The sequence below is a fragment of the Andrena cerasifolii genome, chromosome 12, assembly GCF_050908995.1.
Source record: "Andrena cerasifolii isolate SP2316 chromosome 12, iyAndCera1_principal, whole genome shotgun sequence".
In the NCBI taxonomy this organism is placed as follows: Eukaryota; Metazoa; Arthropoda; class Insecta; order Hymenoptera; family Andrenidae; genus Andrena; species Andrena cerasifolii.
In genome coordinates this window covers 1,850,970-1,877,097 of record NC_135129.1, presented here as the reverse complement: position 1 = coordinate 1,877,097, position 26,128 = coordinate 1,850,970, and the positions used below count along the sequence as shown (strand labels likewise).

The 26,128-nt window shown below is 38.0% G+C and overlaps 1 protein-coding gene and 1 long non-coding RNA gene across 2 annotated transcripts in view; one reads left to right on the top strand and one right to left on the bottom strand.

Annotated features, from left to right (window-relative positions):
* LOC143375514 (uncharacterized) overlaps positions 1-26,128 on the bottom strand; it is a 265,119-nt gene that overhangs the window by 115,752 nt on the left and 123,239 nt on the right. The gene's annotated exons all lie outside the window — the stretch shown is intronic.
* The window catches only part of LOC143375500 (lachesin), a 212,064-nt gene continuing 192,487 nt past the window's right edge, over positions 6,552-26,128 (top strand). Inside the window, exon 1 of the mRNA XM_076824691.1 lies at positions 6,552-6,633. The gene's annotated coding sequence lies outside the window, so the exon portion shown is untranslated. The remainder of the gene's footprint in view (positions 6,634-26,128) is intronic.

Below are 26,128 nucleotides of genomic sequence, written 5' to 3'. Positions count from 1 at the left end.
AAGAGTTCAATAATTAATTTATTGCCCTCGGCGGATCGATTGTGAGGAACCATGTTCGATTAACAGGTGTACTTACAGGCCTTCGCGTAATTAATATTTGGTACGAAAACAAAGAGCGCAATAAATGCATTATTCTATCTGAATAAGTTAATGGATATTTGTATGACTTTGCTTAAATTTACTCGAACTATCAAATTTTATGATGTACCACTTTTTTTATGCCGAAGAAATTTCAATTAAAATTGTGAAAGAATTTCATAGGAAAAATACTGTTAAGTAATACGATTACTTGAGTCTCTATGACTGATGTAAATTAAAAAATATGAATTCTTTCATTACACACAGTGTTCAAAGCAGAGTTGGGCATTATTCGAATAAAAGTTTCGAATAAAATGAAGCAATTCGGGAATGACGATTAAATTTTTATTTGAACGATCTCGAGTAAGAATTGCGAATAAAATGAAGTTACCCGAGAATAAAGAATAATTTTTTATCCGAATAACATCATTTTATTCGCGATTCTTATTCGAAATTCTTCGAACAAAAATTTATTCGGATAATGATCATCGACTTTACCAGGTCTACGATTCTTGAGAAACATTAATAATTAACTGCAGAGTTCCAACCAATTTTCAAAAGCCATTTCGAATTTTCCCACCCTACTTAAAGGTTCGCCTCGAGACACGGCTCCTTTATGAAATCCATCATCAAGGGTAGCGTCAAGGTGTATTCTTGACGGGGCTGGCGTCTATTAATTTTCAGCTAACAGTGACACAGCCCTCGGCGGCCTAACGTGATTACAACTTTCTGGATAATCAGACTTCCGCGAAGGAAATACACCAGGACGGCCTGCAACTTTCTTGGACGCGATCTGTTCGAGGTGTCGTCTAAGGGGCTGCAGAAAATCTGCTCCCCCTATCAGGGTTAGTGGTTCTTGAATGGGAAAGGAAACGTTCCTCTTTCCCTGGCTTTAATGGTATTGCCACTTGAAATTACGAAGAATTAGGATTTTATATTCTAGGATGCTTCTTTTCGAACAATTAAAGGGGCTCCTATTAGTCCATGGTCTTCTTTTCCAGGTCCAATGCCTCATTTTCGATTAATTTTTATATAATAATAAGAAGAAGACGAAGAGTACGCCTTTACTACACAAAATTGCAATTAGAAGTGTGTTGCAAAAAAGTTTCTTACTATTGAAGCTCACCTCGAATAAAGATATCGTTATCGATATTGAATACAATAAAACATTTGTAATTTTAATTTTCAATCCTTTTGGTCAACGGATATATTTGTCTATTTGCCAGTCTGAATGGAAAAGTAAAAACAGCTGGTCGATATTTTGGGGACATTTATTTCGGGTAATATTTTATTTTAGGAAAATAATTAACTGCTTCAAACTATCAACACTGTCTTATCAAATAGTTAATAGAATAATAGTCCGGCTACTACAGCAAGCAAACTTATATGCTGATGCAGTTGATTTCTTTCATGAATCTGTGGACGTATTAAAGAGTAAATTGCAGAATGCTAAGAGCGAACGATCAAAATAGCTGGTAATCCGTTAACGCGACGAAACTAAATTTCATAGTATAGTATACACTTTTACTTCCACCCCTCACTTTTCACTTTCATTCTATTTTTTATGTATTTCTATTTTCATTTTCATTTTCATTTTCATTTTCATTTTCATTTTCATTTTCATTTTCATTTTCATTTTCATTCTCCTTCTCCTTCTCCTTCTCCTTCTCCTTCTCCTTCTCCATCTCCATCTCCTTCTCCTTCTCCTTCTCCTTCTCCTTCTCCTTCTCATTCTCATTCTCCTTCTCCTTCTCCTTCTCCTTCTCCTTCTCCTTCTCCTTCTCCTTCTCCTTCTCCTTCTCCTTCTCCTTCTCCTTCTCCTTCTCCTTCTCCTTCTCCTTCTCATTCTCATTCTCATTCTCATTCTCATTCTCATTCTCATTCTCATTCTCATTCTCATTCTCATTCTCATTCTCATTCTCATTCTCATTCTCATTCTCATTCTCATTCTCATTCTCATTCTCATTCTCATTCTCATTCTCATTCTCATTCTCATTCTTATTCTCATTCTCATTCTCATTCTCATTCTCATTCTCATTTCCATTTTCATTGTACACTTTTCATTTCTCATTACTCATTCTTCACCTCTATTTCTTCATTTTTCTCTCCATTGTTAAGTATAATTTGATATAGTATGCATATATGTAGATTTATTTTTATTCAACACGCAAAATGTTATGTATCCTTCCTATATAATGGGTTCTAACCCGTTTATGGTTAATAAATAAATAAACAAATAGTAAAAGCGTTCTCTGGATTTTTCAAAGAGTACATCAACCTGCTAAGTCAATTTAAATAATCCTCAATCTTGCCATAGCCTTGAACTCGAGACTGATAAATCCGTACTCTTACAATATTAAGCGCGTTCATTGTTCCACGAGCACACTTGAAGTTACAATTATTGTAATTCACTATTCTCCGCGGCGCTTCGACGGCCTGCCACTTCGCGGATATTAAATCTCGTTCTCCGTATGTGGATTTTCACAGTGCCGATCGCCCTGAAAAGATCGACGTTACTCTTGTACGCCGCGCGAGCACGCAAATGAATTATTACTCGAGATTCAAGTGCAGAAATAATATTTCCCGCGACCCACGCTCTCGTTTCACAGAGGGCCCGGGAAATTAGCTTCGACCTCGTCGTTGACCACGCAAAATATATTCACTGCTCCGGCATCGAAGTAAAACAGCAAGAATTTGTTGCACGCGGTTTCGTTCTAAAGAGCCCGGTGCCCGTTCGTCATAAAATAACTCGATAAAAACCCAAGTCCCCTGCAAATATACACAGGCGATGCGGCGGAATTACGATAGGCGTATTGAAAAATTACTCGACAGTTCAGCCGGTGGAATCGATCGTTCCGCATCAACAGCCAGGCGAGTCAAAAGCAAAAGGTAATTGCGCCGACGTTTAATTGACAATCTTCACCGCGTCAAAAACACCCAGCCGCTGGGACAATTAAAACTTCAATCTATCCCCGCGGTGGATAAACTTCGCGATGCTCGGTATCGAACGAGTCCCAACAAACGGTGTCCATTTTACGCGCGCACGTATTTCAGGTATGTCCGTTTTATAACTGTGTCAGTTTCACCGGGCATCCAGGCGGAGCCAAGTTCCAGCGGGGACTTCAAAATATTCCGACACGTTTCCAGATTATGAAATTTCGTTTGCACGATACCCAATACCCTCCGGTGCAATTCCGCGATAGAAACCCGCCGAGCTGTTCGTGAACTCGGGGTACCGTGTTCCTCGGACGCATTCCAGGCTGATCGACGCGGAACCACCGGCTCCCAGAGTCCTCCGATTAAGCCTCGGCCAGGATCCTAGCGAATTAACATTTCATAAATTCAATAACGATAATGCGCCAAGGTGGCGCGCCGAGGGATCGAACCTTTCCTCGCAATCGACCTGGTCCAGCCTCGCGATACGAATTGTCTTCCGCGCTCCTCCTCTGCTCGCGCATAGGCGCAAATTATCAAAGCCTTTTATCCTTTGAAGGACTACGGCCACGGTGTTCCTTCGCCTTTGCGATTCGATCAAGCCTTAGGTTCTTCCTTCCAACTCTTATCTTCTGCTTCTTCTTTTGCTTCGTCGCTCGTTGCTTTCCATTTACCTTTTTTCGTCTTTCCCTTTGATTTCACGCATCTTCTCTTCTTCTTCTTTTTTTTTTTTTTAATTCGACTCTACCCCACTGTTTGCCCTCTGTGTCCCACCGGCAGCGCATCTTTCTTGTCTTCCGCAGCACTCGCCTTTCGTTCCTTCCTCTGGCTTCCTTCTGCGGTAAGTTCGTTCTAGGTGTCGCGATAATGTTATTGACAGCATTATGCTATTGGTAAAATGACGGAGATAGGGGAGCAGAGGGTAAATCCGTGGCGCAGGATGGGAGAGGACTTTTACACGAACGTGTATTTCTTCAGTTGAAACAGATTAAGGAAGGTGGTGTCGCGTGTCATATGCATGTTTGATGTTTTAATATCCCTTTTCAAGAGTCACCTTGCCCTGCTCGTCTTTCTGTCATATCATCTTCGCCATTTTTTCCGCAGTCTATTACGAATCTCATATTTCCTGTCGCTATGTTACACTGAAGCTCGTGCTTTCAGATATCTTTTCCATGTTTCCCTTTTATTATTTCTGCCTCTGTTAGTCTTTACATAATTTCCTACCTAGTCTGTCTTGTCCTGTGTTTCTTCTTAAGTAGCCACTCTACTTTGATCGACCAAAAAATGACGCTATTTGTAAAGATTTTTGTCTGAGCAAATACCACATATAATGAAATAAATCTTGTAGGAATTTATAAAGCCATTCTTATATTATACAAAGAAATTTAAAAAGGATTTTTGCAATTGTTTCTTAGTTACAGATTTTTAATCTGTATGAGTGTCGCTATAGTCCCAAGTTCAATTAATATTTTTTGTCGAGAAATAACCGAGATTTTTCTCATGGAACACCAAAGAATACATCCTTGTGGGTGTTTTGTCAATCTTTTTTCAAACCGGCACCATTTTCTTACTTTTCAACAAAAATTGTTAATTGAGCTAGGGGATATAGCGACACTCATATAGATTAAGAAACTTTTAGTGTTTTTTGTTTCGGATAAGCCTGAGCCGGGAAATCACCTACGCCGTGAACGCACCTCTTTTTTTTAGGTGCTATATTGACAGTGTAACAAAATAATTAAAACAAATTGTAAATAGTGCATTGCGTGACAAGGGAGAGAAGAAAGCAAAATCGCGTCTCTTCCTTGTCACGCACAATACTTTGTGCAACACCTGCATGAAAGGTGTGTTTTTAATAGCCTGCTGAGGGATTCGCAAAAATTATGCATGTTCGATTGCTTTTTTATTGGAATAAAAAGAAAGAAACTAAAAGCACTGCTTGCGATAAAGACTCCACTTTTTAGTTATCTAGCCACTCCATAAATTTGTTGTACTTTGTCTACTTTTCTTCCGATTTCAGCGGCGGCTATATCGGGGAGCGTGTGGCAGTATCCCGTAGCACTATCGCTCTTATTATTACTCGTTTTATCTTTTAATGAAAAGGGGTGCTGTGACAGTTGTAATGTCGTCATAAACACACATGATCGATATCGATTAGTCGACCAATTGCTTCTTCATACCACAGGGTACCGCCATGTTCACTCAGCCCGCAAACTCAAGTTTCCTTGGGAGCAAAGTAAAAAATTGCGAATACGCATGCGCGCAAAGTCTTTCTCCCTTGGGAAAAGTAGAAAACGCGAATACGTCTGAACTTGGTCACTTTGCTCCTGCTCATTAGGCGTAAAACAACACCCATTTTTATGCAGGTGTTGAAGAAAATTATTTTTAATTTTTTTTTGTATAATATAAGAGTAGCTTAATAAATACCAAAAAGATTTATTTCATTATACGTTGCATTTACTGAGCAAAATATCTTTCAAAATAGTTCCATTTTTCGGCGGTTCAAGGTAGAATGATCCCTTAAGATACCGCCATTCCCATCTACCCTAATTCTTATTCTATTCGCCCACTCCTTCCTTTATCTCCATTTCTAGCGTCCTCTTCAATCTCATCCACACTTCCCTCTTTCCCCGGATCCTCAAAGTTCTTCCCCACAATTTCTCTCTTCCACCTCGTCGCCTCACCTCAAATTCTCCTCTTCATCCTTAACTTCATATCTGCCAAATTCTCACTTCCTTCTCTTTTCTCCGATCACTCACCCTCGCCATTACTTCCCACGTTTCACCACAAGCTTCCACCCTTCCTCCCCAATTCTACCCACACGCTGCTTTATCCCGATTTCACCCCTCTTCCACTCCGTCGCTTCATCCACCCCCCGTTCCCTTCACTCAAACTCTCAACCCCTTTTTCCTCCGCCCAAGTCATCTTCGTCATTATAACTCCACATTCTTCCTCACACGTTTCTCTCACCCCGCTTCACCCTCCCCGCAATCTTCCCCACAAACTTTTTCTTTCCCCGATCACCACCGTCCTTCGCCACAATTCCGTCTTGCATCCCTTCGCTTCATCCACCCCCAATTATCCTCGTCATCCTCCTCCACGCTTTCCTCCGCGTCCCGTCGCGTCGCCCCGCCTCCGCGTACTCTCCTCCGAGTCTCGTCCCGTACTCTTTCCCCGTCAGCCCGCTCCCTCCTCACCTCGCGCCCACCGTTAGTCCCATTCTATCCACCCTCGGCCTTCTCTCCATCCCGATCCCCCTGCCACCCTACCACTCCGCCTGTTGCGTGCTCTCCGTCGCTCCTGCGCTCGGGCGGGCTTGCGCGCCTCATCCTGTACGGAAGAGGCCTCCTCGACGAAGGAGGTCCGTCAGGATCCCGATCAGTTTACCGGCATCTCTCAGTCCGCGCGTACGCGTCCGGTACACAGGCGGTCCGCCACCCCGCGGACGATCACGTGCGTCCACGCGAGACGCCAAAGCTGTACAGTTGGAAACGGAAGTTCCAACCCTCGCGCCCCCCCGCTCGCGGGATATGCCAACGGAGTTTTCCCTTCCACGGAGCACGGCTTCGCGATCCCCCAGCGGTCCCTGAGATATGAGAAACTTCTTCGGGGAGAACGTCGCAGGTTAGACACAAATTCTTTTGTTTGCCCGCAAACGTCAAGGATCCCTCCCGTTCCGAACACTCGGCGCCAGGGGATAGTCGATCGGGAGCCTCGAACGCGTTAAATCGGGGGGGAACTTGCGGACCGATGTATTCCGATGGAACTCGGCGCCCATGGTGCTGGGAATTTATGTAAGTTCTAGCCACCTTCGCGCCCAAGTTCCCCTCGCTCTCTTCAGCGGCGGTAACTCGATTGCGGTCTTGTTAATGGCAGCCTGGAGTGCGAAAATTTCCACCGTTCCTCGCGAGTAAATTAACGCGCATCGATACTCCGCCGCCGTGCAGACCGCGCTCCACTTCCACGGCGTCTTTGCGGAGGGCTTGCAACGGAGCCTCTTCCCTGCCGCGGGGGTGGGTAATCTTTGTCCGGTCGGGAAACAAGGTGGACGGGCAATCACGTCTGTCCCTCGATCATTCCGACTGAGCGCAGTCAGGTTTTTATGTCAGCCGCTCCATCACGCGGCCCGGACAATTTAAGTCGGATACATCAACCGCGGACCTGGCGTTAGCGAGGCGTGAATGATAATTCAAATCCTTCGAGGCAACTCGCGGCGAGGAGGCCTTTAATTGCTCGACTCTCTCGCCTGGCCGTGTAATGCTTCAAAAGTACGTTATTGATGGGACGCTTTACAATAAAAATTGCGGACGGATCTTCGCCGAGGATCAACCACTGCTCAGGCTAGTTCGCAGGAGTTCCAGGGCACCGTATACCCTCCGCAAACTCCCGGAAAAGGTATTTGAACGATAGTCGGTTTTAACTCAGAATTCTGGCGAACAAACTTATGCGACAGTCCGTAACTCCCGAAATAAATAAGTAAATAAGTGTGACTAAAAATGGCGCGCTACTGGGGGAGACTTTTTACACGCAACGCGAGACTAAATTTTCATCGCATCGAGCAAGGTATATTTACGACTCGTGATTTGGATTTTTAGAAAAATTTACATATTTCTATGTGTATTGTTTGCAAACTATCTCCACCGAAGAAACACATTGAGGGCTGCTAAAAATGGCCCCGATAACTCGAACGCTTGCGACTAAGGTTCCCAGTGACCACCGAACTTCATCCCGAAATAACAAACCCCGCGCAAAGTTGCGTCTCGAAGAGCACCGAAACTAATCCCCCCCGAGTGACCACTTCCCACGATTCCCCTCCACTGTCGCGCCACCCCTTTTTCTAATCACCCATGTCGAAACCGCGGAACCTTCGATTCACAAATTGCCCCATTAAAAGGCGGAGACGAGCCGCGCGGGTGCTGACGAAACTGCGACCGCGCGTCGCCGTGAAATTAATTTAATTAAAATCTGGCGATTCGCCGCGATACTCGACGCCCTGTAACGAAGTGGATCCGTGGCGTTTCGAAAACGGAGTTCCCCTGCATTCTCGAAATTTCCCGGCCAAACTCGAGGGTTTCTCCTCTCGTTTTGGCGGAGAACACGTCCCTCGTTCGTGCTGGGAAAACAGGGGCGGCAGACGGCAACCGGGGCGGTGTGGAAAATTGTTGACCGGTTTTTACGAAGTGTGCATCGAAACGCGAGGAAAGCAGCGCGCGCGTGTCGTCCTTAGGCACCGAAATAAATGGCGAAACGCTGTGGGAATAATTGGATTGGCACTTCTGCTCTGGGTGTCTTCGTTATCTTTTTTAATTGAGACACGCTGTACACACAGAGGCGTGTGCACACGCGCGTCCAGCCAGACCGTGCCGCACGCTCGTTTAGCAAGTGTACGGGGCTTGAACAATAAGTCGGCTCGAATTGCACATTTTTTTGGGGGTGTACTGCATTTAGAACGACGATGTCCAATCGGAGGCCTATAGAGAGGTTTCGCTCAACAATTTTTCATTATCTTTGGGAGGCTTTTGGAAGGAGGCCACGTGATTGTTAACGGGGTACCATTGGAGAATTTCAGGTCTTTGGTTGAGCCTTAGAAAATTAAAAAAGTGGACTGTAATGTTCAGTTATGGGGAAGTAGAAGTTGCGTGACAGTTCTTTATGATTTGTTTAAAAAAGAAATTGAACATATTTTTGTCTGTTCCGTGGAAGTGTCTTGAGCGATTTCGGGGTCTCTGGTGACCCATGTAGTGTGAAACGTGTTAATACTCGGTTAATGGTTGCAGAGTATAATTGAGAACCTTGTGGCAAGAGGGGTGCAGATACATTTTTTACAGTTTTTCAGTTGTGACGTGTAATATACAGTGACTCGCATTAATATTCGGACACTTTTTAAAATCGCATAACTTTTTTAGAATTGGTCCAAACAACTTGTGTTTTTTTGAGAAGCTAGAAGGATTAGTTTGCTAACTGACGCGTTTCGTCGTTTTGAAAAAAAATGTATTTGGTCGGAATAGCGAAAAAAATAGTAAAGGTCGATTTTTAAACTTTTTTTGTGAGCTTGTAATGAAAATTAAAAAAAAACCGTTTGTAGATTGCAGTAAGTTGTATACGTGCCTAAAATTTCATCAAAATCGGTTAACGTTGCTCCGAGCTAGAAACGTTTAAAGATCGCAGAATAAGGTCGAGAATCGTGAAAATTCCCGAAATCAGCGATTTTCGACTCTGCGAGCTTTAAACGTTTGTAGCTCGGAGCAACGTTAACCGATATTGATGAAATTTTAAGCACTTATACAACTTACTGCAATCTACAAACGGGTTTTTTGAATTTTCATTACAAGCTCACAAAAAAAGTTTAAAAATCGACCTTTACTATTCTTTTCGCTATTCCAACCAATTACATTTTTTTTTCAAAACAACCAAATACGTCATTTAGCAAACTAATCCTTCTAGCTTCTCAAAAAACTGAAGTCGTTTGGACCAATTCTAAAAAAGTTATGCGATTTTATAAAGTGTCCGAATATTAATGCGAGTCACTGTATGTAGAAAAATTGTTCTACACCGTTTGGCGCACGTTCGATGCAAATCTGATAAAAAATGAGGTGTATTGCAAATTTTGAATCTGCACTTATTAATGTTTTGCGCAATACGAGTGCTCCAGAATTGAAAAATTCGTCAAAAATAGAAATAACAACTTATCAGCTCAGTAACTACTAGATACTTATTGCGCGAAAATATTGTGTTCTCTTTTTACTGTTAAGTCACAGCAATAATTTTATAATCAGTTTTTTTTCTGATTTATTCGATGTTGGTAAAGATCTTGCTGCAAGATTCCTCAATTAGATTATTTGGAGATTTTACAGCAGTTGAATAGGTCGGTTTAGCTGGGCAAGTGAATTAAAAAGTACAGCAGTTTGCGAAGCCAAGTTATTAAAATTATTATGTAAGTAGCTAGAAATGTATAAAATTGGTGTACAAATATTATTGCGTCGAAGTTTTTGAACCCTCGCGCTTCGACTGTGCGTTGACAAATTTTTTAAAATTTATCATACAAAATAATATATATAATATATAAATGCACTTCACTTTGAAAAAATGTATTTATTTAGTTTCTGTATTCGAATCCTATTCATTTACTTTTTAATTTGATGTGTCGTATAGTTTTTATCTACAATAGCCCAGTGACACATATGTGTGCCAGTTTAAAAGAATGTTTATTTTATTTTTTTAGAATGTTCTAAATATAAATACGTAAAGTCTACTCCAATTGGTGTCATAAAATCTCGAAAAAAATTATAGGCTGTGGTGGACGTTTTTCCCATGTAGCGAACAAGTTAAGAAAATAAGAATTTCACGTAACTTATTACCTGAATGAATGTTTAATATGAAGGATTATTTTGAAAATTCTGTGACTGATATTATACCATGGTACTGCGAAGGTAGTTGCTACCCCGAGGGTAATATAGACCAGGTTTTTGAGTAGTTTTCTATTAAGCTGCAGCGGGGTGAATTGTCCTCGTGAACGACTGAAATTTATTAGATGGGAAATGTTAGAGGAGCTACGCGAAAAATGCTGAAGCACGTGCTTACGGTAACTGGGACATTGCATTTCTGATATTCTATGCTTTTTTTTACTACAGTTTGAATAAAACGAAGACTTAGGAATGAAATAAATAAAACTCGTACGTGCCACGTCTGTCACTCCATACGGTAACGTTCCAAGCAAATGCAAATTACAAAAGCCACAATGAATGAGAAGCTGACAAATTAAAACACCGAGGACGAAGTAATATAACAAATCGTATTAATTATTAGTATGATGTCGAAGAAATGTGATTCCTTTTCTCGTTATATTTAATGGTTTTTTTTCCCAGAGAGGGATTCTTAATTATTTTAAGACTTTATTCTCAGCTTTTATTTATACTTTTTCTCTGTTATTAATTTTAGACTTTAAAACAAGAAGGCGAAACCATATTGCGCAGGTTCTGTTTCTAGATTTTAACGAAGTAAAGAAGGTCGCGGAAGCAGTACATAATATATCACGAGCAGCTATCATTTTAGCGTGAAGATATTTAGTTGCTTCTCGTTTTATCAATGCAGATGGGAATACTAGACAATATTGTGTCACAGAATGCTTAATATTAAGTAATGCTACTTAATCCACTAATAAAGAACGTTAATGTTTGTATGCAAATATCAAGTATATAAATGAGGAGAGTTCTGAAAAACAGTCATCCTAATTATTTTAAGGAACTAATCTAAATATTGACTATGAAGTATCCATGAGATTTAATCATAAATAACAGTATTCATAATATGTAAAAAATTACTGCTCTATTAAAACTCCGTTATTGCGAGAAATTGTTTCCGAAATCTAACAGGTCTTTCAATATTCTTCAAATTAATTTTCTCGAAGGTAAACATTTTTGCACTCGCTAATAAATTTTTTAACCTGTTTTTCAATTACTTATCTTTGTTCTAATGTCCCCTGTACCTTCAAATCTTCTCCCTCTTAAGGTGAATTTGATGTTAAAAAAAAGAGCAAGTCTCTTGGGAATAAATCAGGATGTACTTGAGTAATTCTAATTTTGAAATCTCTTACTTTCTAAAAAGTAAGAAATCGCTTACTTAAAGTAACTTACTAAAGTAAGTCACATTCATTTGTGTTTTACGTGCTCTCCCTTTTCTTTTAGTGTATTAAAGACAGTACTGTTATTATTCAAGTGAAATTATTTCTTAACTAATAGGTTGGGGGCTAACAAAGGTCAATACTTTTTTACTCAGAATTCAACATCCTTCGATATTTCAAAATAAAAAGTATAGCATGCATATTAAAATAACAAAGTTGGCCTTGAAATCTCCGAAACGCTTTCCACCTATAAAAAAGTACACGCACCACATAATGCGTCCCTGAAAACCATGAAACTCTTGTGTGAAAAGAAATTTCATACAACGCATAATTCAGAAGTTATTCGAGGTGTGCAAATTACATGAGCCACCCTGTATGTTATATTCGATTATTTTCTCTGTTTCCCCCACGAAACCTTGTTATGCAATTACGCATTGTATTTCAGCTATCTATTTTTCCATTGAAATCTATTAATCTATTTCCACCGAGATCTAGTAATTTCATCATGAAACATCTAATAGTGAACATCATGCAGAAAGAACCACGAAATTTTATCGAGTCGTGCCTCTGATTTCCTTGAAGATAGAAGGGACAGCGAAAGAGGAAGGTTGACTGATACATCCCTAGAATTTGATCGGGAAACGTGTAAATCGATTACACTTTGACGATGTAATACGCTTCAGCAATAGTTCCTCGGTACTACATGGGTTATAACGAGAATTATTACGCTAAATCGAGAGTTGACGAGTATTGACTGAACGCGCTATAGCACAGGTCGAAGTACCGTGCAAGAACGAACAGCATCTCTGTTGCTGCGAATTAGATTGAAAGCTGGATCAGCGGCTTTCTAAGATAAATATACAGGGTGTCCCACAAACCTGGGCTGTCTTTCTCCATTATACGGCAAATTAAATCATATCGCACGCTGTGTACTTCTTTCTATGTACTATATTCATTTTATGCGCTTTGTGCACGGATGCAACCGAATAGTGCAACTGCATTTTTTTAAAAAATTCGGTACCTACACTAGCGGACAAAAAAGTTATCAGTTTTTTTATTTGTTCCTTTTTTGTTATTTTTTTTAGCATACATTTGGGACTGTGGTATGTTTAATATGCATATTCGGATGGAGAATTTAAAGCTGTATAAAATCCAGTTCAAATTGAATTTATTTAACTGATACACAAAAGTGACATTGAACGGGGTAACACAGTTTTGGGGCAAAGAAGTTACGTTTAGTAAGTTTATAGGTTGTCCTAAAAGCAAAAGGTGCCCCGCAAAATATTAGTTTTTTTTTTTATTAATATTCAAAGGTGGTAACTTTTTGTTGGCTTTAAAAGTGTGTTGTCTTTTTTAATGTTATCTAGAGATTTGTTTGTTAGTTAAATAAAGTCAACTGTAACTGAGTTTTATACAGCTTTTAATTGTCTTTCAGAATATGTATATCAGGCACATACTGCAGTTTTGACTTGATATTGAAAAGTAATAGAAGTAGGGTGGTTCGAAAAGGTGGTAACTTTTTTGGCCGCTACTGTACATTCAAGTGCACTAATCGATGTAGGTTTTCATCTTCTAAATGCAAAGCCTTAAAAGTTCCACCTTTTACTTTTCATCAAGGAAATTCTAAAAATTATAAAACTTTGGGGATATGTAGAGGATATATAAGTATGTATTTCGATTTTTTTTTGCTGCCCAAACTCACTCTAAGGGGGTGAAATTGACCCCCGAAAATTCGGCTATTCCCCGATTTTGTGTTATAACTCGCGAACTGTGAGAGATAGAAAAAAAGTTTGCCGACAAAAGTTACGTCCTTTAATTAGTTCTTACAGTTCTTACAGTTCGCGAGTTATAACAGAAAAGCGGAAATAAGTCGGATATTCAAAGGTAAATTTCACTCCCTTGAAGTGAATTTGGGCGAGCAAAAAGTGCAATACATATCTATATATTCTATACATATACCAGAGTTTCATAATTTTTTAAATTTCCGGGTTGGGTATCTTCCCTTGTACGTAGAATTCTATTACTGCATACTATACTCTGTCCGTAAAATAAAGAAATTTTATTTGCGCTATTACAAAACCAATCATTGTTGATTATTTCAAAAATATGTATCTAACTTGATCATACCTTCCAGCATCGAAGCCAGATGCCGATGACAATGTCAAAATCTGAAACCACGGAATATTTCATGGCCGTCCAAAAAAGTATTAATGAAAAAAATACAACGATCAGATTTATCCTGTCCAATCTGTTACAATTAATTCGTACGCCCCCAAAGGTCGCACTTGTTCATGGTGCCAACCATATTTAAACGCTGGGTAATTGATTTACGAAATATCCTTAATATCCTGGGACCACCTAAAGCCGTGTATCCTGGATTATTCCCAATTAGCGTGGATATATTGTCGTTATTAATCTCTCCTGATCTTTCGCCTCGTTGTTGATCTTCCTAAATGGAATCACTGCTCATCTTTTAAGATTTTCCAGCTATTTCGCAATAGTACTTACGCGTTCATTGATCATTGGTCATCGATCGCGTCGACATCGTGCACACGACAATGTTTACTGTTTCCCGTACCACATTTTCTCCTTTTTTTTTAAAAAAAAATTCAAACTGTCTCGAACAGTAAAATCGATCGTCACCATCGATCACGCTCGCCGGAACTTTTAAATCTCGCCTTCAAGTAGAGGCAGAACTAATCACTGACGCAATTTAAGGCGAGGTTCCGGTGTAAAATTGATTTTTTTTTATTTCATTTTTCGAATGCTCAACCTTTCAGGAATGCGTGTTTAAAAGGATTTGTTGAAATTCGTAAAATTCCCGAAGTTATAGGCATTCGAGTAGCGGCAAATGCATGGATAACAACCGGCCACTCGGCGCTCATATAAAACTTTAAACGCGTTTTTCTCGAAACAGTGTTTTAAAAATCGGTGGGATCTGTATCTCGAAAAGTTATTATCCGATTCGACTGAAACTTCTTTTATTTTGAAGAATATACTTTTGGCTAGGGGGGAAACCAGACAAAATTACAAAATAGTGAAAAATTATAATTTTCAAAGCCGTTGAAATGGTGAAAAATGGGGAAAAAGTGATTTCAAACTTCAAGTGTCGTTATTTTCTGAAAAAATGTCATTTTTTGTATTTTTTTGTGATTTCCCCCCTAGTCAGAAGTATATTCTTCAAAATAAAAAAAGGTTCAGTCGAATCCGATAATAACTTTTGGAGATACAGGTCCCACCGATTTGGATGAATTTTTTGATGCCTCGAATTTAACGACTCCCCACTACCATCTGCAATGTTTAATTATAAAACAAAAAATATATTTCTATAGTTTAAGACATCCTTAATACAATGCAAAAAGTCCCATTAAATTATATACAGTATTTTTCCTTCAATTAATTCCTAAAGATCTCCTATTTTAATGGGCTCTAGACCAGAACCTCCCCTTAAGGTGCGTTGTTAAATACATGTGAATTCATCTGTTTATGGGGATATATTCTTGATGGTAATGTTTCAAGTGTATTCAGTTGATGCGGAATAGGGCTGTAACAAATATTCGAATATTTGCATAATCCTAATTATTCGAATATACGAAGAAACTATCCGCATTCGAAATTATTTGAATTATTCGAATATTTACAGCTCTAGTGATATGATTGTTGTAGTACTTAAAGGAGATTGAAAAGGAAATTACATTTTAATGTAATTCCTGTTAAATATTATTATTATTAATAAGCGATTTTATTGCACAAAATACAAAAATACGAGTAAAGAAAGAAAGGGAAGGAATATAAATAGCGAATTATTCGAAGTAGGTAATCTTTAGTAGCTTTGATATGCAATTTGTTTCTGGAGATAAGTTTCTCAGTCTTTTCATTGAATTTCAGACTCCTAGAATTTATGCACTATAGAACGGTAGAACAGCATTTTTATTGTACCCTTTGTGACGTGAAAACTGATTTGGATATTAAAAAAAAAATTACACTCAGGGGGTGCAAGAACAGATTAGTAAAAATCGAATCGTCGAAGTGTCACAACTATGAGCTTTCAATTTTATAATATATCATTCGTGTTATGTGTGATTAAGGGGAGAAGACCGTACAAATCCAACGAAAAATAGAAACACAAATTTTTCCATAAATCGCTTCTAAAACGTTTCAAAAATATATTCTCAAAGTTATAGGCCGAAATTCAACTGCGTATTGATACTATTGTCTGGTGAGTCAGCGCGCCTCCGAGCATGACTAAAACGCATTTTAAACGAGTTTTTCTCGAAACCACGTTTTCAAAATTGGCGCCGGGGATAACTAAAAAACTATTCGACCAATCAACTTTAAATTTTCCACACTTTTAGTTTATAATATTCCTCCGAATATGAACCACGATGTTTAACCAAATTATTAATTTTAACTACTGTTTTTAAACAAATAGAACGTGAATTTTTGGCGAAAATGTTTGAAGTTCCGCCATTTTTAAAAAATGCAATTTTTCACACCATTTGTGGTTCATATTCTTACAATTGGAACATAAATTGAAAAAAAAATTGATTGGTCTGTTTCACATAACTACCAGAGACGCTACAACCGGCGTCGTTCTGCATCTCGAAAAAAAACCTATTTCAGATTCTGCTGTATTTCTTTTCTATTTATTATAATCTCATCGTTATAAAAAATTTGTTTACTTGTTATAATGTTAAATAAATTACCCATAAAGTTTCGAAAGCATTAGCGCATTGGTATCTTTGCAAAAAATTCCTAAAAATTGATACTCAAATAAGCCGTTTATACGGGCTTCTCCCGAAAAAAACACCTTTTCTGTTTCACTCATCTGTTAATTTTTACTTGCCTACGTCAAGTTGCGAGCACTACTATTCTATATTCATAATTGAGGAATCCTTGTGCACTGTGTTCCATATAAGAGCGCACCAACGCCGCTACCGATTCGCGACCGATCTGCGCAGCTCCCACGGATCCGACACACGCGATTGGTCGTAGCACTTTCACGATTGGTCGTAGCACTTTCCCCGCCGGTTTACTACCAATCAACAGCGTATCCCTGCGCGAAACGAGTACGCTCTAATGTGGAACGCAGTGTAGAAAACACTGTAAGTACCAAAAATCAAATTCTATACTGTAGTATTACCACTGGCACGTAGAACAGTTTTCCTTTAAATGTTTTTTTCAATTTTGCCACGGATTCTGCGATTTTCTTTACTCAATCCAACTTCATAATTTTATTTTAAGTAGTCTCCTCCTCGCGGTCCAAATATTGACTAATTAACCCAGGTGGTGGCCAGATGGATGGGTATCGCGTCGAGACCGAGAATTTGGCGAAATCTTCGCAGAAATTGAAATCCCTCTGCGCTGCGTCTCTGGCGAGCAGTCTCCCGAACACCTCTTTAATTTACGATAATTGGGCAATTAGTGGGAGCCGTCTAATCGCGAAACGCAGCGTAAAACAACAGTGGAGGATTGATTTACAGCGCGTAACGCGTGCCCCGACGCGTTTATTCTCCTCGCAAAAAGCTCCCTTCTTTCGTTTCCGCGTGGTCGCGCGCGTTTCACGGGTCGCGGGCAAGAAAATACGCCAGAGCATTACGAAAACGGTAGAAATTTTTGCAGTCTCGTCGTATTTATGCCTCGACGGCTTTGAAATATAATTCACGGGACGATGCGTGTGTTGGTCGGCAGTAAATAACGATGGCTTATGGATCTCCCCGTAATTTATGGTGAACTTTCAATGCGCGCTCTGCGGAACGGTCTTCTTTCCACCAAACTCTGCCCTATATGTTTCGCTGGAGAATTCCAAATGTCGTGCGGTTCACGGTCCTTCTTTATACTCGCGGGAAAAGTTATCGAGCATGTTGTTACAGGGGCCATACGAGAAACTGCTTAATTTGTCCATGGCGACGTGTGCTTCTCAGGACCTCGAGGCTTAGGGTATTTAGGGGAGGATTCTCGTGTAACAGCCCCCGAAATTTAGGATTTTTTTTTTAAAAAGCTATTGTTAATATTGCATTCAACTTTTTGGGGATATAAGGAGGCATCTTTAAACTTGTAGAATTTATTTTTTTTATTGTTTTCATTTTATTAATTATTGTGGAATCGGGTTTAGAGAAGAAAATTTTCTTGAAGTTAAATAATTTACGCTGGGACTGGACCTAAAATTTTAATTTTAGTTTTTATTTATTATACTTTTCTCGTCGATATAAAGAATAATATGAAAAATTTGTGTAACGAAAAAACTTACTTTTCCTTTCAAACGATATAACTCTTTCAATTTTTCATTTTTTTTTTCTTTAAAGTGGACCAATCCAGCGTAAACTATCTAACTTTAAGAAACTTCTATCTTTTTTGCAATCACATGGCTGTGATAGGTGCTGCACATCTCGCCAACAGGAGTTACATCGTCGAAGAGGTGGACGAGATTCCACAGTAATTAATAAATAATAAGAAGGATCGACATAAAAAAAATATTTTCTGCAAGCTTAAAGATGCCTACTTATATCCCAAAAAAATTTGATCCAATATGTCTAAAAGTTTTTTCAAAAAAAAATCTTAAATATCAGTTACTTTGGGGGTTGTTAGACGAGAATTCCCTTTTAAGGAGTCAGTCCACTGTGACGGTTTGAAAAATTAAGCTATTCTTCAAGATTTGTTTCTCCGTAGATTCAACAGATAATGCAATAAATCTTTTTGGTATTTATTAAGCTAGTCTTATATTATACAAACAACATTTAAAAGATTTTTTTACTTTGTTTTAAAACTTTAAACGCGATTATCTCAAAACAACATTTTTTCAACTGGTGCAGGTGATTGCAAAAAAACAATTTGCCCAGTCAGTCTGATATTTTTACATGTTATTCAGCACATCAGTGGCTACGGCTGGGACCACGGAAACCTTTTTTGATTAAACATTTCATACTTTTCACAAGGCAAAATGATTGAAAAATGCACCGCATTTCGACATATAAATTTTGAAACCTCCGCTATTTTGTTAATTTTTTATCAGTAAAAATAATCCTGGTTCTGGGGGTAACCACACTCATAATGATTACAACACACTTCGAATTTTTTGTTTCAAATGCGTCGTTCTCCTGGAATCGCCTGCACCAGCATTACAACGCTTGCTCAAGGCGCTCATATCAGTGCGATATATATTTAAAACAAACTGTTAAAAATTTAAAATAGTTTCTTTTATACTGTCAATAATTGTATTAATAAGTAGACAAAATATTATTTACATTGGACATTCCGTTTAGTAAAAAAATGACAATTTTTTACGACTTCACAGTGGAATGACCCCTTAAGGGGACTAGGCAGTGGAAAAACCGATTTTTTATTGCATTTTCCGAAAGTACTATCTTTTCTGAATAAAATGGCGCTTGGTTTATAGTAAAATTCGCAAAATTGTAGATTTGACAACTAAAAATGTCAAACGGCAACCTATAGCGTCGCCTTTGCCCAGAAACTTTAAATGCGTTTTTCTCGAATATTTGTTTCTCTTCATTTTTTCCTGATGGCGAGCGAATTGAGGTTCAAATCGACTTGGAAAAATTACAGGATGTGTAAAACATTTGTCATTTCGGCGCAAACCTCTGATATGGTCCATAAAAATTCGAGACTTTCACAAAAAAAATCCGGTGACTTCTTAATTTTTTTAATGAAAGTCTCGAATTTTTACGGACCATATCAGAGGTTTGCGCCGAAATGATACGTGTTCTACACATCCTGTAATTTTTCCAAGTCGATCTGAACCTCAATTCGCTCGCAATCAGGAAAAAAATGAAGAGAAACAAATATTTGAGAAAAACGCATTTAAAGTTTCTGGGCAAAGGAGACGCTATAGGTTGTCGCTTGACGTTTTTAGCTGCCAAATCTACAATTTTGCGAATTTTACTATAAATCAAGCGGCATTTTATTGAGAAAAGATAGTACTTTCGGAAAATGCAATAAAAAATTGATTTTTCGACTGCGTAGTCCCCTTAAGGGAGGTTAAAGGAGAACCCAAATTGCTACCAGTTTTCAAAATTCTGCAGGTTATAGAGAAATTTGGCTTTGAGCATTGGAGGCGTTTTTATAGGAGATACTTTTGTTGCTCGTGTATTCACTTAACTAGGAAGCTGGTTTAAAGAAGATGGTTTAAAAATGAAGAAGGAAATGTATGAATATATGTTTTGAGGAAATATAATGTTACTTATGCTGAATATGTTAATGTACCATTATCAACTAATGTAATTTGGACACCACAGACTTCTATTTTGCAAGTAAATATTTAGCAAGTGATATTTACTTGTTAATTTAAAAAAAAAATTGACATTCACCAAATTTCTATTATACATAGTTTGTGAGACGCAGCGGAACATTTGGGTCACAGGGTGATGACAGAGATTATTTTTGGAAGGAAATGTCACTTTGTTTAACGAGTTCTATTTTTCTGCGATAGTATTTTTTTAAAAGGCGTTCCAGAATTTTTTTGAACGTAATCAGATTAGGAAGCTGGGAGCAGGAAGCTCGCCTTTTGACTTACATTGCCTGTTTCTTTCGTTTCTAGCATATTGTAATTCCCGCTGTATGTAATAAAGCCCTTATTACCATTATTATTGTTATTATTATAGTCAATTCTTTCTTATACTTTGTCTACTAAGGTCGCATCTACTATTGTGTTCTATAGGCACTTTGCATTTTAATAAGTACACTGGAATCCCAAACAGAGTTGCGCAGTGGTAGCGTGCTGGGCCCATAACCTGTTGGTTGTTAAAATGAGGGTCAACACACTGGTTAGATAATATTATAAAAATACTAAAAACAGCGCTTCTAGCTTTGCTGCATTTCCTTTACTTGAAACTAATAACAATATATATATATATATATATATATATATATTTATTTATTTATTTATATATATATATATTTATTTATTTATATATATATATATATATATACACAATATATATATGTTGTTACAAGTTTCAAGTAAATGAAATGCAGCAAAGCCAGAAGCGCTGTTTTTAGTATTTTTCTATGCTCACAAAACTACAGATGGAGCATTAGAGCATCTCCGTTATCATTGCACGTAATGGGCGCAGTGTTCAAAAGCTCGTCGTTGCGCGATATCCAACAAGAAGCATAAGAAGATAGGGACTCATGAAGAAATATATTATTTCTCTCGAAACTATATATTTTCGTTTAAGAAACACCGATATCCAGGTTCAGCCTCTAAAATCACCTGGTATATGAATAGTATTGTAGGATCACGGAAAAAAGGGAAGCCTCGGACGCGGGACTCGAACCCTCGATCTCCAGATTCGTTGCGCGCTGGCTTTTTTTAAAATGCTTTATTTTTGATTCCACCACAGTTTGAGAAAGTCAAAGATTACAAAAAAAAGTACAAAAATAATCGATCAGTCTTAGGAAAAAAAATTAGTGGCGCGCTGGCCAGCCGCCTTACAATTAGCCACCTCGGCTGCCGCCGACTCCCCGGCCTTAGTTATTCCGTGCCCTCTCTTATGTTATGGGGGCTCCTGATCCCGCAGTATTATCGTTCTATTAAATTAGCGCGTAATCCCACATTATTAACCTAACAATGACAGTACAATGGATTCAGAATGTTATGTTACAGTAAACACGTCGATATAATCTACAGTGCACATATTATCTACCGCGTAATTCTTAGCGCACCGCACACAATGGTATTAACATGAACGTGATAGATTATTCTCTTTACATAGTCCGCAGTTTAATACATCGAGTGGTATCTGAATAATTTGCGAAACCAGATTGGGAATTATGAAACCGGAAAGATATTCGCCTGGACCGCGATTAATGTTGGTAAATTGAATGAAAGAGTAATTAAATGTAATTCCTCCAAGTTAATTGATGTGAAATGCTTCAGTGTCGCGGGGGAGGGCGATGTGAAATTAAAATCATTTAAATTCCTGCTTGACTGGCATTGAGGATATTTCTGAATTAATATTACAGGTGGAAATTGGATAAGGTTTATTATTAATGAAAATTATGGTTTCTTTAATAATAATTTTTTTTTATAATTCTATGCGATTACCTCTTATTTGGGTAAAGATATCAGTAAAGGACGGCGCTAAAAGTTCCGATTTCGATAAAACATAAAAAATGACTGGAAAATAATGTAGTTATTCTCTTCACTATCGACTAATTTCTTGTTAAATTTATTATATCTTTTGATTTTAAGCTTGTGTTTAATATATTGTAATAGGTTTCCCATAGAAAGTAATTTATTTGTGGCTGATCGAAGCGGAACTTCTTACCCCTATATGGGGCAAGTTGTTATCGCATTGGGGTAAGTTGTTACTATGATATAAGAGTTGCCTTTTAATGAAATATTTCATTTTCTAATGAAATAAAGCAGAATTTTATTAATAATGGTTATTTATGAAGGTTCGGACCAACAAAAATGTATTATCTTTAAAAGAAAACCAAAATCGACAATTTTTATTTATCTTTACGCATAACTTCGATCGAAGTCGTGTCCCTTTCCGCCTTTCATTCATATGTTCGCATTTTAAAGCACAGCGGAAACAATTTATACATTTGCGGCAGGTCTGCGAAGATAGCACCCCCAAATTCGAATTTTTGGAAAAACTCAACGGCATTCGTTTGTCCATCGTTTGTTCACGTTTGCCCATAAAAAATTTTCGTTTGCCCACCCTTCAAAAAAAAATTATGGCAAAAAAAATTTTCATCAGCACCCCCATGAAAACATTTTAATGATTTGACGGTGGGAAATAATTGTTTATCGTTTGCCCACGTTTGCCCATAAAATTTTTTTTTGCCCACCCTCCAAAAAAAGTTATGAACAAAATAAAAAATTTGTCTTCATCACCCATCATGAATGCATTTCAATTTTTTAATAGAAGGATACGAATATACTCGACCTGGCCACGTTTGCCCACTCTCAGATTTCATTTGCCCACCCTCCAGAATTTAAATAAAAAATAAAAACCGCGAAAAAATGGGTATAGATGAAGCGATCGCGTTAAAGTTCGATTTTTCTGGAAAATATTATCAAAATCGTTCTTATCAAAATCGGACCAAGTATAAGTTCGATTTTTAATTAATTAAACGATGAAATCGTTTGTTCAACAATGCATATCGTTTGTCCAGATGTAGAAGAGATTTGCCCATGCATTAATTTCGTATGTCCACCCTCCAGAATTGAATTATTAATAAAGATAGCCAAGAAGTGCGGTGCCCGTTGAACCGAATACCTTTCTGTTCGTTATTTTCGAATGAATTATCAAAATCAATTGTTCTTACCGTAAAGGTTAAAGGTGTTTGGTGACATGTTATCCAAAAAATGCACACACTTCTTTCTCACTTTATTCGAACGACACTTCAAAAATTATTCACAGGAAAAGATATAACTTCACTTGTATATATGGTATGAGGTACTATCCACCATTTTGAATTATCTTTTGCCCACAAGTGACGTCACTTTTGCCCGTTATTTTTGCTTCACTATGACTCGTGGCATCATATAGAGAAGGCCGTGTCTATATACCTATGTATATATGGTCTAAGTGCAGAATAACACCAGAGTGGTTTTCTAGTCATTTTTCACTAATTACCGCAATGATATCGCACAACGGAAAATAATATAATTTCACAGTTACTTCACGAACCGTAAATGAATGCACGATCTTGCAAGAGTTGTGTCCGAACTCTGTAGATCGACTGACTTTCGTGCGTCGTTGGAAAGAATCGAGAGTATCGCAGACATCTGTTTACGTTTCGGCACGTTCGATGACGACACGCAGCGCCGAGTGCCACTGTCGAAACGTAAACAGATATCTGCGATAGTCTCGAATTCCTTCCAACGACGCACGAAAGTCAGTCGGTCTACAGAGTTCGGACACAACTCTTGCAAGATCGTGCATTCATTTACGGTTTGTGAAGTAACTGTGAGATTATATTATTTTCCGTTGTGCGATATCATTGCGGTAATTAGTGAAAAGTGAACTTAGACCATATATACCTATAGACACGGCCTGCTCTATATGAAGCCACGAGTCACAGTGAAGCAAAAAAACCGGCAAAAGTGACGTCACTTGTGGGCAAAAGATAATTCAAAATGGTGGATAGTACCTCATACCATATATACAAGTGAGGTTATATCTTTTTCTGTGAATAATTTTTGAAGTGTCGTTCGAATAAAGTGAGAAAGAAGTGTGTGCAACATTTTTTGGATAACATGTCACCAAACACCTTTAACCTTTACGGTAAGAACAATCGATTTTGATAATTCATTCGAAAATAACGAACAGAAAGGTATTCGGTTCAACGGGTACCGCACGTCTTGGCTATCTTTATTAATAATTCGATTCTGGAGGGTGGACATATGAAATTAATGCATGGGCAAATCTCTTCTACATCTGGACAAACGATACGCATTGTTAAACAAACGATTTCATCGTTTAATTAATTAAAAATCGAACTTATACTTGGTCGTCTCAACGGGTACCGCACTTCTTGACTATCTTTATTAATAATTCGATTCTAGACGGTGGGCATACGAAATTAATGCATGGGCAAATCTCTTCTACATCTAAACTAACGGACTGCATCGTTGAAAGAACGATTTCGATAATATTTTCCAGAAAAATCGAACTTTAACGCGATCGCTTCAACGGGTACCGCACTTCTTGGCTATCTTTATTAGTAATTCGATTCTGGAGGGTGGACATATGAAAATAATGCATGGGCAAATCTCTTCTACATCTGGACAAACGATACGCATTGTTAAACAAACGATTTCATCGTTTAATTAATTAAAAATCGGACTTATACTTGGTCGTCTCAACGGGTACCGCACTTCTTGACTATCTTTATTAATAATTCGATTCTAGAGGGTGGGCATACGAAATTAATGCAAGGGCAAATCTCTTCTACATCTAAACTAACGGACTGCATCGTTGAAAGAACGATTTTGATAATATTTTCTAGAATAATCGAACTTTAACGCGATCGCTTCATCTATACCCATTTTTTCGCGGTTTTTATTTTTTATTTAAATTCTGGAGGGTGGGCAAACGTGTTCAAACGATGGACAATCATTTCCCACCGACAAATCATTAAAATGTTTTCATGGGGGTGCTGATGAAAATTTTATTTTGCCATAATTTTTTTTTGAAGGGTGGGCAAACGAATTTTTTTTATGGGCAAACATGGGCATACGATGAACAAACGAATGCCGTTGAGTTTTTTTAAAAAATCGAATTTGGGGGTGCTATCTTCACAGACCTATTTGCGGCGGGGCAAGTTTTTACGGTAACAACTAGCCCCTACCGACACATGTAGCAATTTCAAAGACTATTCTGCTTATACATGTATTCAAACGATAAACACTATTACACCATGTTCTTAAATGTCATTTGATCCATAAGAACGATTCAATCTATAATATCGACGTTAAATAATTGAAATAGACCAAAAAGTAATGATAGAAAATTTTTTACTTATCTGGTACGCGACTAATAGGTCCTTGCTTACAACCACACAATTCGTTGTCGCGGACGCTATTAAAGTTAGCGACAGAGTGGCGTGATCAACTCACACGGAAAAAATAATTTAAAGTACAACGCTCTTTTTATTTTGAAGATAGAGCCGGCGGAACAACTTACCCCCGGAACTTTTAGCCCCGGTCTCCCCTACTGTAGGAATAGTGAAACGAGTGAACCACCCCGTGGCTCTTATAAACTATTTATTTATTTATTTTTTTAATTTTAATTACAGTAGACGGGTTAGACCACCCTTTGGTGCAATTAATTACAGAACGAGGTAGAGAAAGGGACGTAGATTAAGAAAGAAAGGCAGATAGAAAAAGAACAGCATGAATTTACAATATGAGACATTCAACGCGACAGACGTAAAAGCATTGTATGAATCTTATGTATTGAATCGGAGGAGAAGTCAAGTTAGTCCTGAAAAGAATTAGCAATGCTACATATGCGCTTGATGCAATTATGTTTGCCATAGAGGGTTCGATGAGTTTTTAAATTGAGTTGTTTTAGTATGGGTTGGCAATTTATTCGATTATTTATGACATTAAGTAAAAAGGTCAGGTCTGATATAATTCTGCTGTTTTCAAGAGTTAACAGGTTTAGTCTGGGCAACCATGGCTTGTAATTCTGGCAATGTATAGGAATACTAGCAATGGATTTATAAGATATTAACCTTAGATATTTGTGTCGAACGCTCCCGATTTTACTGCAGCGCATTTTGAAATAAGTACACTAAATTATAGAGCCATATTCGAGATGAGGCCGTGCTATGGTATTAAATAAAAGTGAGATTGACTTGGTAGATAGATGCGGAGAAGAACGATAAATAAAACCTAAAGTTTTGTAGGCAGAGTTGATTATTTATTTATAGTGATCCATGAAGGAGAATGTTGCCATAAAAATTATCCCTAGATCAGTTGTACTGTTAACTACAGCTAAAGGAGTATTTCCTTTATTGTAC